A 14,947-nucleotide genomic window follows, 5' to 3' on the forward strand; every position below is an offset into this window, starting at 1 on the left:
CACTGTACCATGTTTTCAAATCAAGGCATTTGCTGTATTTTTCATTTTAGCCAGTGCTAAATGCTGAAGTACATCACCTCCTCTGCTTTGGTGGCTTCTCTAAACACAACCAGCCAGGTCAAAGCTCACATGCCTGCAAACTCCTTGCCACAGGCCAGAAAACTGGAGAGAAATGTTATAAGCTAGACATGTCCTGATTCTCACTCAGTTAAGGTCTACATAACACTTCATTTTTTGCCAATTCATGTAAATAAATATCCCGATGAAACCACCATTATCTACTGCACTGAGATTGGCACCCATGAATTACGCCCTGAATAAACATATCAAATGACAATCTGTGCCCTGAACAGCTCATGGTCTTGATGATTTAAAGCAAAGAGAGACAGAGCAAGAAAACCAGGCTGTTTTCCTTGAGGATGTATGGGAATTCAGGACCACAGCAGAACTGAGGTATTCTGATTCTCACACCTCCATATTAATGGCTAGCTCCTAAGGTAAAGCACCACCAACATGCACTGGGGCCTTAGCAAGCAATCTGAATGTTGATACCTACTCTGTTGCTGTGCTTCCCCATTAACATCATCTTCCCTGACCCCCTTTTTCAGCCTACAATCATCCACCTATTTTTTCCCAGCAGTCTCTAGCACCTTGATCCAGACCTCACTACTATCCAGGAAGAGACCCCAAACACTCAGATTGCAGTGTTTCAAAGCCATCAGAGTTCAGTGGGTTCAGCTGTTACTAATGCACAACTGGAACAGATACTTCCCACAGGCATGGAGTTTGTCCTTTGCTCAGATGCCACTTGGACAGTACCACTGCAAAGTAAAGGAATGCTGAAACAAACATAAATTTAAAAGGATGGAACACGGATGAAACACATTTCTGCCTGGACCAAGTGCAAAGTGGTGTGGGAGCAGAGGGCTCACAGGGCAGCCTCCTCACTTGCCTCCCAGCATGACACTGTACAGTTGCCATAATAATGCACTGAACAACTCGCTCCCAAAACTCACTATATATCTGTATATATCTATATATATATATATCTCCATTTCCTTTGCACACAGGTGTCACCTAACTGACCATCCCTCTGGGCTTCTGCTGTCCCATGTAATGACTATTGCAAAGATACCATTCAGCAACAAAGTGGGATGAGGGGACGGGAATGGAAGGATATTCTATCCAAGGGAAAAAAGGAAACTAATAACACTGGGCAGTGTTATTCACTGAATTTTAGAAGACCTGAGATTTGGAGGCTGCACTGAAGACAAATCTGCATGCAAAATGTGTACCCCCCCAACAGAGAAGGGAAGAGGGTGTCTTTGGCAGACCTTCCTACTACTAAGCAGAGAAACTAGGCGTTTTTGCTGGTGTTGTCTTTCTCTGAACTCCCTGCACTGAGCTGGTCAGCCACTATGATGCAGGAGAACAGCTGGCTGATGCAGACGCAGCTCTACCTTTAGCCAGCTTTACCTTTATTCGAGATGCTGTTTCCCCTGCTAGAAAATGCGAAAGGCCAACTGTGGCTCCAGCTGCACTCTGCATGGGCTAATGTGGTCACTATCGTAATCAGACCTGTCCACAGGGAAGACGGTTTTTGGCATGGCCGACATCGATGCATTCCCCGAAACCCTCCATCCCTGCTTCCATTTCCTTTTGGCAAACACTCCCATTCTTCAAGCCCCAGTTCCAGCACCAGCTTTACACTTCAGGCTGGCAAAACATCAGCTTTCATCCTGCACACAGCAACTGCTGTTCCGTATTTTTCATGTCGAAGCCAAGCTGGGGTTTGTTTTTAATGTTGCTTTGGCTATGCGGAATTCTACTACGACTGTAGATACGTTCCTAACAGAAACACAAACCACTCCCTACTTGCAAAAAGCAATGGTAGAGATGCAGCTGCTATTTTGGGTTGCAAATCCCATGTAACATCTCTCCTCCAAAGAAGAACTACTTTAAAAGATACTTTCCTGGGTATTTGGATGTTTCAGCTTGGGTTTTAAAGCAAAAGTCACAAAACACCTTTTCCTCCTGATCCTGAGCAGGAGGAAACACTTCATCAGCTTCAATACAGTTCAAGAACGCAGTTGTCCCACACGTACAGGGAAGATCTGCCCTAGCTGAAGGCTGGTGGGTATTTACAAGCCCTTCTGGTTGCTTTAAACTCTCATATAGAATGAGTGAGAAAAAGCTTCACATAGAGGTTGCTGGAGTCACATAAATAGGACAGGATCCAGACACACTGCTTGATGTACAGCACTGTAACAGCCTCTGACTCATCATCAGAGGGAAGATTTCAAACATGTTTAGGCACAACTGCCTCCTCCTCTTGCAGGACCTCACTGCTGCCTGCTGCAGCATTTCTGGCCCTTCTCACCAGAGCAGCAAATACTCAACACTGTCTGCATGCCGGGATCTTGATGTTCTGGCACAACCCACAGTTTCCAGAGGGGTGTGAGCTTGACATGCTCCTGTATTTGAGATTATGCAGTATGAGCTGGAGTCAGCAAAATCACGTTCCATTTAAATAAGTAATAATAGAAAAGACTACTAGATGAAAAGCAAGACTGTATGTACAATATACAATCCATACTTTCTAAAAACTTCAGTGGACCAACTGCATTGCAGTGCATGGGGGAGGAAAAAAAATAGTGTTAAATTAACTATAGCAGGCACTGTATGACTGTGGAGTTCAGCATGTATCAAACAGAAAGCAGAAAACACAAAGCACTGTGACATTAACTGCCACCTAAACGCAGTCCTTGCTGAGTGCTTCTTTGTGTGGAGACCTACATTTACTGACCACATTACACAATTCTTCTGACATCAAGCTGAACTGACCCAGGCTTTACATTCATGCACTTTATATTCCACACACGACGAGTGTGCCTGTGGAGCCTAGCCCTTGACATCCGCCAGCTCTCAGCCTGTGGTGGGAATAAATGACTTTGCCACTGCAGAGAAGAGATACGTGTGTAGGAAAAAAAAGAACAGGCACAATCTTATCGCCACTGAACTTTGACCAGGTCTGCCAAATAAAAAGCCGTGTGCAAGGCTACCGTGGAGAGCAGCCAGGCAGCATACCTGCTGTGCAAAAACCCCCACACTCTGGCACTACACCCTTCAGATCCCACTCAGGCAGGAGAGAGCTGGCCATCACCAGGAAAACAGGACGTTGCTTCATCTGCAAGGCTGCAAAACGTGTGCCAGTCACTCCAGGCACGCACAAACTCTGCTCAGAACTTGCCACCTGAGAAATCACCTCAAATTGGGATTAAGCAGCTACTAACACATCGTACAAACTGCTAACAGAAGATAATCTCTGCATGATAATCCATCCCCCTTCTATTTTCCCGGAAATGCCACTAAGCTTAGGTAGCACTGGGTAGCACACAAAGCAATTATTTCTTCCCAGATATGCAAACCGGATTAGAAAGCCACGTCATCCCTTTTCCTTATTACTTTCCATGGCTAGCAGTGGACACCCTTGGCTTTTCCTGCCCGCCTCCCCTCTCACCAGTCAGCAGAACCTTCCAAATGGACTCTTACCCACCTGTTTCACTCTCTCCTCCTTGGCAAATGTAGTATTTTTCTGAGTTTCTAGCACTGGCAACACCATAAATGGCTTTGAAAATGGCTTCTCTCTCTTGTGCACCTGCATCATCAATGTCGTCAGCAAGAGAGATGTGCACAGCTCGAGGAACATGTTTGTGTCAGAAAGCTGCTTCAGAGCCTTAGGGAGAGCATAGATACTGGATACTGATGTGATGCTTGCAAGCATCTTAAAAGGGACTTCAGAAATAAGGGTATTTCTGTCTTTGCATCGCTGGGCTTTGGCACTCTGAGTTGTCCTATTTCTCACTGGGAGATACCAGATTTCAGAGCAGCATTTGCACCTGAAACCACCACTTTGTTCCATGTTTTTATATCACATCTTATTGCACCACATCATCACAAAACCCCAAAGTTCCTGCAACTCTTTACTCAACCAAAATGCCACTGCATCTCTTCAATTTGCTGTCTCGCTCCTGTGTATAAATGGTGCATGACATCCAAGACTGAATCAAGTCTCGTGACGTTCAGCTCTCTCATCCCCAGGCTAGCTTCCTCACAGAGGATCAGAGGCCTTTGGGGTGGTACCAAAACCATTGCCCACCTCACCTTCAGGGACCAGCCAAGTCAAGTCAGCCACTCACAACAACCCCGTTATCCTTGATGGATCTTGCCTCTGGTCACACAGCCTAAACTAGTATTTTCATGCTAAATACTACAGTGAAGTGCCACAGAGACGAGTCGATGATAAACAGCTGTGATGCAATGGCTTCTGAATGAAGGACATACTTTTACTAGCATTGCTTACTGCTGGTTGGTTGTTTTTGGTTTTTTTCTTCTGATTTTGAAACATTTGCTATTCTGGGTAAAAAAAAAGACAAGGGGGTGTGACAGACAAGATGAGCATGTGACTTACTGCAAGAGCTAGGGCAAGTGAAACAGGCTGTGACACAACACACTGTATAAGGGATTTTTGTGGATATTAGCAGCAGTTTTATAACCCTCTACCACATTAGAGAGTTTGTGGGTCAGGGTTAAAGGGAGAACAGCGATGAGGGAAGTTACTGTGGGGATCTGTTACAGACCACCTGACCAAGAGGACTCTGGATGAAGCACTCTACAGACAGATAGGAACAGCCTCACACTCCCAGGCCCTTGTTCTCATGGGGGACTTCAACCACCCTGCTCTCTGTTGGAAGGACGGTACGGCCCGGCACAAGCAGTCCAGGAGGTTTCTTGGTTGTGTGGAAGACAACTTCCTTCTGCAAGTAATAGAGGAGCCAACAAGGAGAGGTGCCGTGCTTGACCTCGTGCTCACCAACAGGGAAGGGCTCGTTGGAAATGTGACGCTCCAGGGCAGCCTTGGTTGCAGTGATCACGAGATGGTTGAATTTGAGATCCTCAGGACAGTGAGAAGAGCGTGCAGCAAGCTCACTGCCCTGGACCGCAAGAGAGCAGACTTTGGCCTCTTCAGGAACCTGCTCAGTAAGGTTCCATGGGATATAGCCCTAGAGGGCAGGGGGGCCCTGACACTGTTGGTTGAGATTCAAGGATCACCCACTACAAGCTCAGGAGTGTTGCGTCCCAACTAGAAGGAGGTGCAGCAGGAGGGCCAGGAGACCTCCTTGGATGGATAAGGAGACGCTGAGGTAATTTAGAGGTGAAGTGCTTCCACTTATAATAAGTGGAAGCAAGGAGAGGCAGCCTGGGAAGAATACAGGGATGTTGTCCGGGAAGCTAGGGACCAGGTTAGGAAAGCTAAGGCCCAGTTAGAAGTAAATTTGGCTAGGGATGTGAAAGATAACAGGAAGGGTTTTTATTTTGGTTTTTATTTTTTCTATAGGTAGATTGCTACTAAAAAACAGACTAGGGGCAACGTAGGCCCCCTCAGGAAGCTCTCAGGAGAACTGGCTACCCTGGATTTGGAGAAGGCTGAGGTTCTGAATGACTTCTTTGCCTCAGTCTTCACTGGAAGAGTCTCTGACCACACCACCCAACTCTTGGAAGGCAGAGGCAGGGACTGTGAGAATGAAGACCTTGGGCCCATGGTAGGAGATGATCTGGTTCGACACCGTCTTAAAAATCTGAACGTGCACAAGTCCATGGGACCTGATGAAATCCATCCACGGGTCCTGAAGGAGATGGCAAATGAAGTTGCGAAGCCACTGTCCATCATACTTGAAAAATCATGGCAGTCAGGTGAAGTTCCTGGCAACTGGAAAAAGGGAAATATAACCCCCATTTTCAAGAAAGGGAAAATGGATGACCCAGGGAACTACAGACCAGTCAGTCTCACCTCTGTGCATGGCAAAATCCTGGAGCAGATTCTCCTGGAAGGCATGCTAAGGCACATGAAAAACAACAAGGTGCTTGGTGACAGCCAGCATGGCTTCATTAAGGGGAAATCCTGCCTGACCAATTTGGTGGCCTTCTATGATGGGGCTACGGAACTGATGGACAGGGGCAGAGCAGTTGATGTCATCTACCTGGACTTGTGCAAAGCGTTCGACACTGTCCCGCACGACATCCTTGTCTCTAAATTGGAGAGACATCAATTTGATGGATGGACCACTCGGTGGATAAAGAACTGGCCGGATGGCTGCACACAAAGAGTTGTGGTCAATGGCTCAATGTCCGGCTGGAGACCAGTAACGAGTGGTGTCCCTCAGGGATCGGGGTTGGGACCGGTCTTGTTTAACATCTTTTTGCTGACATGGACAGTGGGATTGAGTGTGCCCTCAGCAAGTTTGCCGATGACACCAAGCTGTGTGGTTCGGTTGATACCCTGGAGGGAAGGAATGCCATCCAGAGGGAAGTCGACACGCTTGTGAGGTGGGCTGATGCCAACCTCATGAAGTTTAACCATGCCAAGTGCAAGGTCCTACACCTGGGTCGGAGCAATCCCAGGCACAGCTACAGGTTGGGCAGAGAAGAGATTCAGAGCAGCCCTGTGGAGAAGGCCTTGGGGGTGTTGGTTGATGAGAAAATGAACATGAGCCGGCTTCAGTGTGCGCTCGCAGCCCAGAAAGCAACCGTATCCTGGGCTGCATCAAAAGGAGCGTGACCAGCAGGTCGAAGGAGGTGATCCTGCTCCTCTGCTCCGCTCTTGTGAGACCTCACCTGGAGCATTGTGTGCAGTTCTGGTGTCCTCAACATAAAAAAGACATGGAACTGTTGGAACAAGTCCAGAGGAGGCCACGAGGATGATCAGGGGACTGGAGCACCTCCCGTATGAAGACAGGCTGAGAAAGTTGGGGCTGTTCAGCCTGGAGAAGAGAAGGCTGCGTGGAGACCTCATAGCAGCCTTCCAGTGTCTGAAGGGGGCCTATAATGGTGCTGGGGAGGGACTCTTCATTAGGGACTGTAGTGACAGGACAAGGGGTAATGGGTTAAAACTTAAACAGGGGAAGTTTAGATTGGATATAAGGAAGAAGTTCTTTACTGTGAGGGTGGTGAGGCACTGGAATGGGTTGCCCGGGGAAGTTGTGAATGCTCCATCCCTGGCGGTGTTCAACGCTGGGTTGGACAGAGCCTTGCGTGACATGGTTTAGTGGGAGCTGTCCGTGCCTATAGCAGGGGGGGGTTGGAACCTGATGATCTTAAGGTCCTTTCCAACCGTAACTATTCTATGGTTCTATGATTATGTATACTGTGATGCACTCAATGCAGTAATTACATTGGAAGAAAGAAATGCACAGACAAAACTGTGCAAGAAACGAAAAGAAAATTTTAAAACAACACCTATATCACTTTTGCTCCTTCAGGCTTACTTAGGTCTTCTGACACCAAGAGTCCTCAACATCCATAATGCAGAACTGGGCCCCATGACAGCAGTTTAACAAGGCACATAGCATGTGTCAACACAGAGAGTTAGGTTTTCACACCCAAAGCATCATGAGAGGAGGATAATTACACTCCTGGGAAAGATTACCAGTCTTGTCCTGTCTTCATCAGAGAGCTCCTAAACCAGATTTTTCTGCAGCTAGAGACTGATTTTGGTGCCACTCTGTATTGTGACAGCTCTGTAGATGGGAAGTTGTGATTTGGTGGAACTAGTGGTCACCATGACCTGGAAGTCCTAACACGCAAAGTACTGGTCTTAATTTTAGCCCCATAACAGTGCAGAGGAACAATTTACCAGCACAAAACCCAACCTCTTGGCCAGCAGAATGCTTCTCAGCATTCCTGAGAAGCAATCTACTCCAGCAATTGTACTTGCTCCTCTTCAGAAATCTAAGTACACAATAACAAGCTGACCTGTTTTTTTAGCTGGTTTTGACATCCCTCTGCCTTCAGACCTACTATTAGTTTGAATAGGATAGCATCCAAGTCTAGAGGGAAAAATCAAGAGCTGGTCCCAACTAAGCTAAAGCAAGATAGAAAATAACTATCTAGTTTCTACTCAAATTTCACCACTAGGCCACAAACTGGCTTTTCTGTCTGCTTAAAAAAGCCTGTTTTGGCAATGCAAAAGGCATCTACGGGTATACAAAACCATGTGTACATATGGCTGCATGAGGCCAGAGCAGCTCCAAGCACCAGCTCAGATCCAGGCTGGCATCTCAGCACGTTGCCGAGAGCCTCTTTCGGTTGGACAAAGTGCTGTGCTGACACAGATATGCAGCTCCCAGATTTAAAGTGATTCATGTTGAGCCAATGCAAAGCACGGACGATGATCAGCTGCCACTGCTGCAGACGTGCCTTATGGGAGGAACCTGCTCCAAAGTCCCCCACAGAGAGTGAGGGATTTCCTAATGCAAAGGCAGTGAAAGGTTAAAAATCCCCTAACCGCTCTACCAGTTCTTAAAACACCACCAGCGTGTCATGAAAAAAATGAAAGAAAACTTTCTGTCAGCATCTTGTCTGTTCTTCACCTGTTCATTCCCACTCTCCCAAAGCGAGGTCAATGCCCTTCTGCTGCAACAGCACTGTTGCCTCTTGCAAACTGAGATCCCAGAAACACAAAACAAGGCCAAGATTTTTCAAGTAACTTCTGATAACAGATGGCCCAAGACTACTAAAGCTTGCATGGGAAAATGAGAACTAATGGACTCCATGTGCTATGAAGATGGCCTAGGATGTTCTTCATGTGAAGCCCTACACACACACACAGAAGTAGTAGGGGAGAATACTTAACTACAAAAAAAAAGCCAACATTGGGGATGTAAATGGCTGTATGACAAGATTTCCATAACATTCCTCCTGAGTTTGGAATGAGGTTGTTTAGTCTACAGACTGGTCAGTATTTTCAGTTGCCGCATGAAGAGCAAGGGGATGTCACCGCAGAGCCCCATCCATGCAGACACAGCTGCCTCTCATGTTATCTTCCAAATACAGAAGAATGAATCTTGGCAGTAAACATCAACCTAACTATGAGAGGGGGCATCGAGAACTGAAAAATGCCAAAATATGTATTTAGTTCACTGGAAAGCTCTAACTGGTACCGGCTTCTCAGCAGCACAGATGCATTAACACTCTACTTGGACCTTCCACCCATCCCCTAGCCCCTTAAGTCCAGTATGAAACTCCATCAGGATGCTTAAAGTCCAGCAGGAGAGAGGCCCTGGCTATCTTAAAAACCTGCTCGTGGTGTCCCACAGCTGGTACTTGTGCATTCCACAGGAAGAGTAAAATCACCAGCCAAAAACCTGTGGGCTGCCTTTTATTCATTAAAGCAAGAAAGCTGCTCTTCCAAAACTCGTGTGTCATCACGACCTGCAATACTTTCAAAGCCCCAAGGCTTAGCTTTCCATCGATATGGTAATCAAAATACTATTGACTTGTATACAGACAAAAAAGGAAAAAAAAAAGGAAAAAAGAAAAGCTGTCATTCGCCTAACTGTATGATAATTATTTATTATTTCACCACAAAATAACAGAAAACGAGAACTAATGTTCTGTGAAAGTACCACAGCTTTTCAGCTAAAGAAAGCAAAGAAACTGCCAAGACAATTACAGTTGTGTGTGCTGTGTAACCACCAAAGAGAGGATCTGAAGTCCAGACACTACCACTCCAAAGAACTACTGAGCTCTTCGAGTAATATTTTCACTATGCAGTACAGCAAAAGGCTATACAATTGTCATAGAGTATCAAAGCTTCCTCTCTCAGATCATAAATTAGGTGATCAAATACAAATGACAGACATGGGCCCTTTCAAGCATAACCAATGTGCTTTTTACCTGATCTCATAGTTTTAAGCCATAATTTACCGAGATATAAGGCTATAAATTTCTTTAATGTCATCATTTAAATTCTATAAACCCCACTCCTGTATCAGCACTATTTTTAATCATTACCATGGTGACAAAACCATAAAGGTGCTTTTTTACACAAGGAAGGCTTTACCACCCTTTCAAGAACAGTTTCTGTTAACTTAGGTTTTTTTGCAATTGTAAAGCACAGAAAAATAATTCTCTCTGAACTTTCACCATTAGATACAAAAACCAATAGTCACCCACAGCTATTGTATAAAAATATTCAGTTCTAAAAGCCAAAGAATTCATAACCTGGACATAGTAAAGACCAGAGAGCATAATGACATTCGGGTCAAGTATGACTTTACATGACAGCCAATCCCCTTGCAATTAATAGGGCTGCTTGTGCACGGAAGTATCTATTTCCTGAAGACACAGATACAACAGTCCCTATGAGAACCAGGGAAGTATTAATCCAAAGTTAAGTTTCTGAATGAAGGCCAACATTACTTGTTGTAGCATTCAAATGCAAAATGTTTGCAAATCCCAAATGACAGCGTTGCTCCAGGTCCCCAATTCATGGGAACCAAAACATGGAAGTTTAAAACAAAGGTAATATGATTACTGACTGAAAGTCAGGGGCATGCATTCATGCTGGGCTGCAAGAGCATGAGCACAGGCAGCAGGATGAGGGAGGTGACTGCTGCCCTCTGCTCAGCACTTGTGTGACCACACATGAATACTGTGCGCAGTTTGGGGCTTCACACATAGCTTCACACACAGCTCTGCTGTACAGGCTCTTATCAACCCTGTACAGCTTCAAAGTATACTCTGCACTGAGTGAGGAAGAGGATGAGATGGACGGGGAGAGGACCAGGTGTGTTCAAAGGTCCCTTCCAATCTAAGCAATTCTACAATTAACACATTTGCATCGTCCATGCTAACAGATGGGTAAAACCCCTCACCAAGCTGCACTACTCATTAGGGGACAGTCGAGAGCTGGCTAACAGCACCAGTAGGAAAGACAAGGTATAGGCAATCCCTTATTCAAGATCCAGGTCAGAGGTGTACAAAGCTCAGCCTGAGTCATGCTTCATGCTTTACATCAGGTCTGTTCTTTCCATATTGTGTCAATTCAGGACATTCCCCCAAAGGCTGTCAACTGACACATTTCATTGCTACATCATTCAGCTAACTAGAAAACACAAGCAACCCACATCGCACGATGAGGGCGGCATTCAGGGTTTACTGTCAAGCATGCTAAAAACCAACATGCCCTGTGTAACCTTTAGGTGTATTCCCTCTTCCTCAAAATGTAAATCAATACCTGTACTCTGCATCAGAACAGAAGACCTAAACACCCCTGGAGAAGACCTGATGTCTTTTTGACTGACAACAATCAACATGGTACTGTATTACAAGTGGATCTTGTAATGACTAATATTTCAAGCATGGGGTGTTAACAGGGCTCCAAGTTTTTGCAGAGAATGGTATCTCTATATGCTCAGTACTATATGAACACAGAACATTCTAAGCCCAAAGATGGCAAGATACAACACAGATAGATGTTTTCTGGGGAAATGCTAAGGGTAGGTAGGTATTTTCTTGTGCGTGTCCTAAAATGACTAGTCACAGTACCCCACAAAGCCAAGCTTAGCTGCATTCAACCCCTACAGAAGTAGTTGGTTACCAGTGTATCTAGCCTAGATCCACAAAGAGCAATGAAATGCATGTGTTACTTTATTTTGTATATTCACAGAAAGTGTTGTTATCTTTACTGATAAACTGTTACGACTTAGCAGCTTCCAAATACCAAAGACTACGTATCATGGTTTCAATCCAACCTCCTTGGTTGAAAGGAACATTCCTTACACAATGGATTAATGATTTGTTTATGGGTGAGAATCTGGAGTTGTTAACATGCTCTGTTTATTCTCTAGACAATGATAGTTTGGCTTAGCCCTAACCTGAAGGAAATCAGGATTTCTAAAAATTGGCTAAGGTGGCCAATAATCCTTGAGGAGTTGTGATACACACGGATATCCAGATTAAATGAGGAATTATGAGTAACCCTTCATGAGAGAGTTTAAATGGAAAACCCAAAGAGAAAATAACTACATAAGGAACAATCTGTCCTTATATCCATGTTTTCTTCAATGAGCCCAGCATTCAAGGAGAAAGTCACATCTAAAAAGCTGTATAAGCATCCTGTCATCCAACTAGTTAGTTGGATGACACATAAAACCACTTGGAGCTGGATCTAAAACATGGCTAATTATGTGCTTGGTTTTCTTTTATTTCTGTTTATCTGTAGCATCTCTTTTATTATTCTCAGGATTGTAGAAAGAAATTATTCTTGATTTTTGTTTCAGTGTTTGCCTCTAGAACAGAAAAATATTTCCAGGGTAGTGGGTGACAAATTTAATTCCCACAGCATGTTAGTCCTTAAAACTGCACTACATAAAAGCCCTCTCACAGACCTTAGCACCTTCATACAGGACCAAAGGATAACCAGTACATGCCTGAACCTAAATGCTTCCCCAGATACTTAACAACACTTCTATTCACCCAGCCATTTTCCAGGTAGCACAGATTATATGCAGCATCTGACTCCCAAAGGCCTGAAGCACAGGAAAAGGAGCCAGAAGGACACTGATGGAGTAAGAACCGGCTCCCACAACTGTGATCTGTGGAGAGGCAATTCCCACTGCTGGGAACTCTCACAATATTAGTTTGCTATCTGTCAAATGGGTTCCTCCAGCCTTGTTTGGGCAGGGCAGCGGGAGTGAAGGTCTCCGGCTCCACCTACATCTGTACTACTACTACAGTGGGGCTCTGGGTTCAGCTGGAGACCCTCAGTGCTTCCACCACACAAGTATGAAATTAGGCAGTGCATCTCTGTTGAATGTTTTCCCCCGAATCACTGCTCCAGCTATCTGCACCAGTTTGCATCTGTGTTTTACATGCCCACAGAAATGTTTTGACCTATTATTTGTGAGACCACTGGACAAATATACCATTCATCAGCACAACCACCCAATTACAATACAGCTGCGGTGATGTTCCTGCCAGCTGGTGCTTTGTGTAAATGACCCATTCCAGAAGAATAGGCTTCCTGGGTTTTTTTGTTGTGGGTTCTCTCACTACCTGCTTAATCATCAAACCATACAAATTACGGAGTGAGATGAACCTTGGCACCTGGCTCTTAAAGTCATAGGCTATGGTATTAGTAAAGCGATAAGCCTCACTAAGGTAGACCACATAACTGCACCCTGATCCTCTTCTTAGGTACACTGCTTATCTTGCCTCTTAGTTTTGTTGTGATCTCACTTAAACCTGGCAAATGTCAGCCAAAGTAAAGAGCAGAAAGCTACCAGGTGCTCTTCCTCTGAACTGTTAAGCAACAAAACCCATCAAAACTATCTCCATTATAGCAAAGAGGAATTCATTAGTGTAAAGTACCTGGGCAGTGACTAAACCCTGTCACTGTTCTTATGGGAAAAAGCTACTTGCTATTCTTGGTAAAGGGAAGGTCTTTCAAATCAAGATAATGTTTCACTTGTTTTTAAGAAACAAACTTAATGGGGGTGGGGAGGGAAGCAAGGAAGCAAAAATAAATTCTACTTTGCAACAAGCTGAATTACTCAGAGTTTCCCAAAATGAGCGGCTTGGTCAGGAGCATTGGAAAGTTTAAGAAATACTCCTTTAAAAACAACTCCCACAAAGCAAAGCTCCCTCTCCATGACTGAAAGGCATGTGAGCAAGCCAGGTCATTCTGTCTAGGCTTGCTTTTTCTTTTTTCCTTTCTTTCCACAGTTTAATTGATGGGGTGTGTGGCCAGGTTGCTTTTTTACCACTCCTTACCTCTTTTTACAGATCTGCAGCTCCGACCCCAATTTTCCCCTCACTGCAGGAGCAAAGCTGGCACATGCCATCAGCACATCATTGTACAATCCTTGCCAGGGCCGAGGCAGAAAAAGACATTCCAGCATCATTTCTGTCTATGCTTTCTCTGATCATCCCTGCCTGCCAAAGCAGGAGGGAAAATAACGGCCACATGGAGATACTGTCTCTGCGTGCTTTAAGCTCTTTGTTATCCTCAGGAGTTGCAAAGAAAGCAAGACTGGCTGGGCATTGTGTTAATGATACTGTCAAGAGGCCAAAATAAAGTGCCACACCACAGCCCAGCCTTCTGCTATCAGCACTCGGGTCCCACACTCATTTAGGCAATCAGGGTAACAGGCTGGAGAATATCCCAGTAGTCTGGAAAAGATCTTGACACTTGGCTTTTCCTGATAAGAACCTGGATTCGCTCAGAGCACGATCCTGCCACATGCTGATGGCTATACAAAGCACACCAATGCTGTAGTTTTGCCACACAACTGTTTTGCAACTATCAAACACACCTACAACAAAACCAGTTTGGTGGGAGGGATTTACCTCTATCTCACATGTGGCTGCTGTCAGCAGGCTGGAATCTTGATACGCTACACAGCCAACCTGGCTGACTCCACCGGAGCCCTGCCAAGGACAAGTCTTGAGCTGAAAAGCTACTGCTTGTGTTTCCCACCACAAGACAGGAGAGGACAACCGTATGCAACATCTGGCCAAAACTTGTTTCCAGCTGCATCAAAGATGTATACAGATTCCATCCAAAGGTCAGCAGCTACAGTTCTCAATGAGGAATGCACTGTTTTTGAGACACAATGTTGTCACTGTGATCCACTTCCCCTACTGAGGGCAATCAACCCATTGTTCCCACTGAAAATAAAAAAGGGCTCAAGACATCTGAAATCAAAACTGCCTTTAAACCAAAATCATCCTAAAGCATAAACACAGACTGATGCGTAACAGATTGATCCTACTTGCAGTAAGCAACTCTCAAAGACACCCTTTCTCCCTAGTTTCTCAGGAAAAGAGAAAAACAAACAAAACCCCCAACTATCTCCAGAGTCCAGAGCATGTGATCGGGCTGTGGGCATTCTGTAATGTATTATACTTCATAGTGCAAAACCAAATCCATCCTCTATACTGTTTAAATGTGAACTTACTGGCTATCTAGGTTCTGAAGCCAATCATGTTGATAAGCTGGGCTACATAACAAGTTAATTTGTACACTTCATTCATGTTATAAACAAGCTGAAACTGCATACATGTCCTGATTTAGGGTTTCTGAAAGACAAGGACTTTATCCATA

General features: G+C 44.9%; 1 protein-coding gene across 3 annotated transcripts in view; it reads right to left on the minus strand.

Annotated features, from left to right (window-relative positions):
• Positions 1 to 14,947, minus strand: part of CMIP (c-Maf inducing protein) — a 137,668-nt gene that overhangs the window by 38,681 nt on the left and 84,040 nt on the right. The gene's annotated exons all lie outside the window — the stretch shown is intronic.

This window comes from Pezoporus flaviventris, unplaced genomic scaffold, assembly GCF_033815535.1.
Source record: "Pezoporus flaviventris isolate CSIRO_AGI_PZ_B2104156 unplaced genomic scaffold, CSIRO_AGI_Pfla_v1 ptg000082l, whole genome shotgun sequence".
Lineage (NCBI taxonomy): Eukaryota > Metazoa > Chordata > Aves > Psittaciformes > Psittacidae > Pezoporus > Pezoporus flaviventris.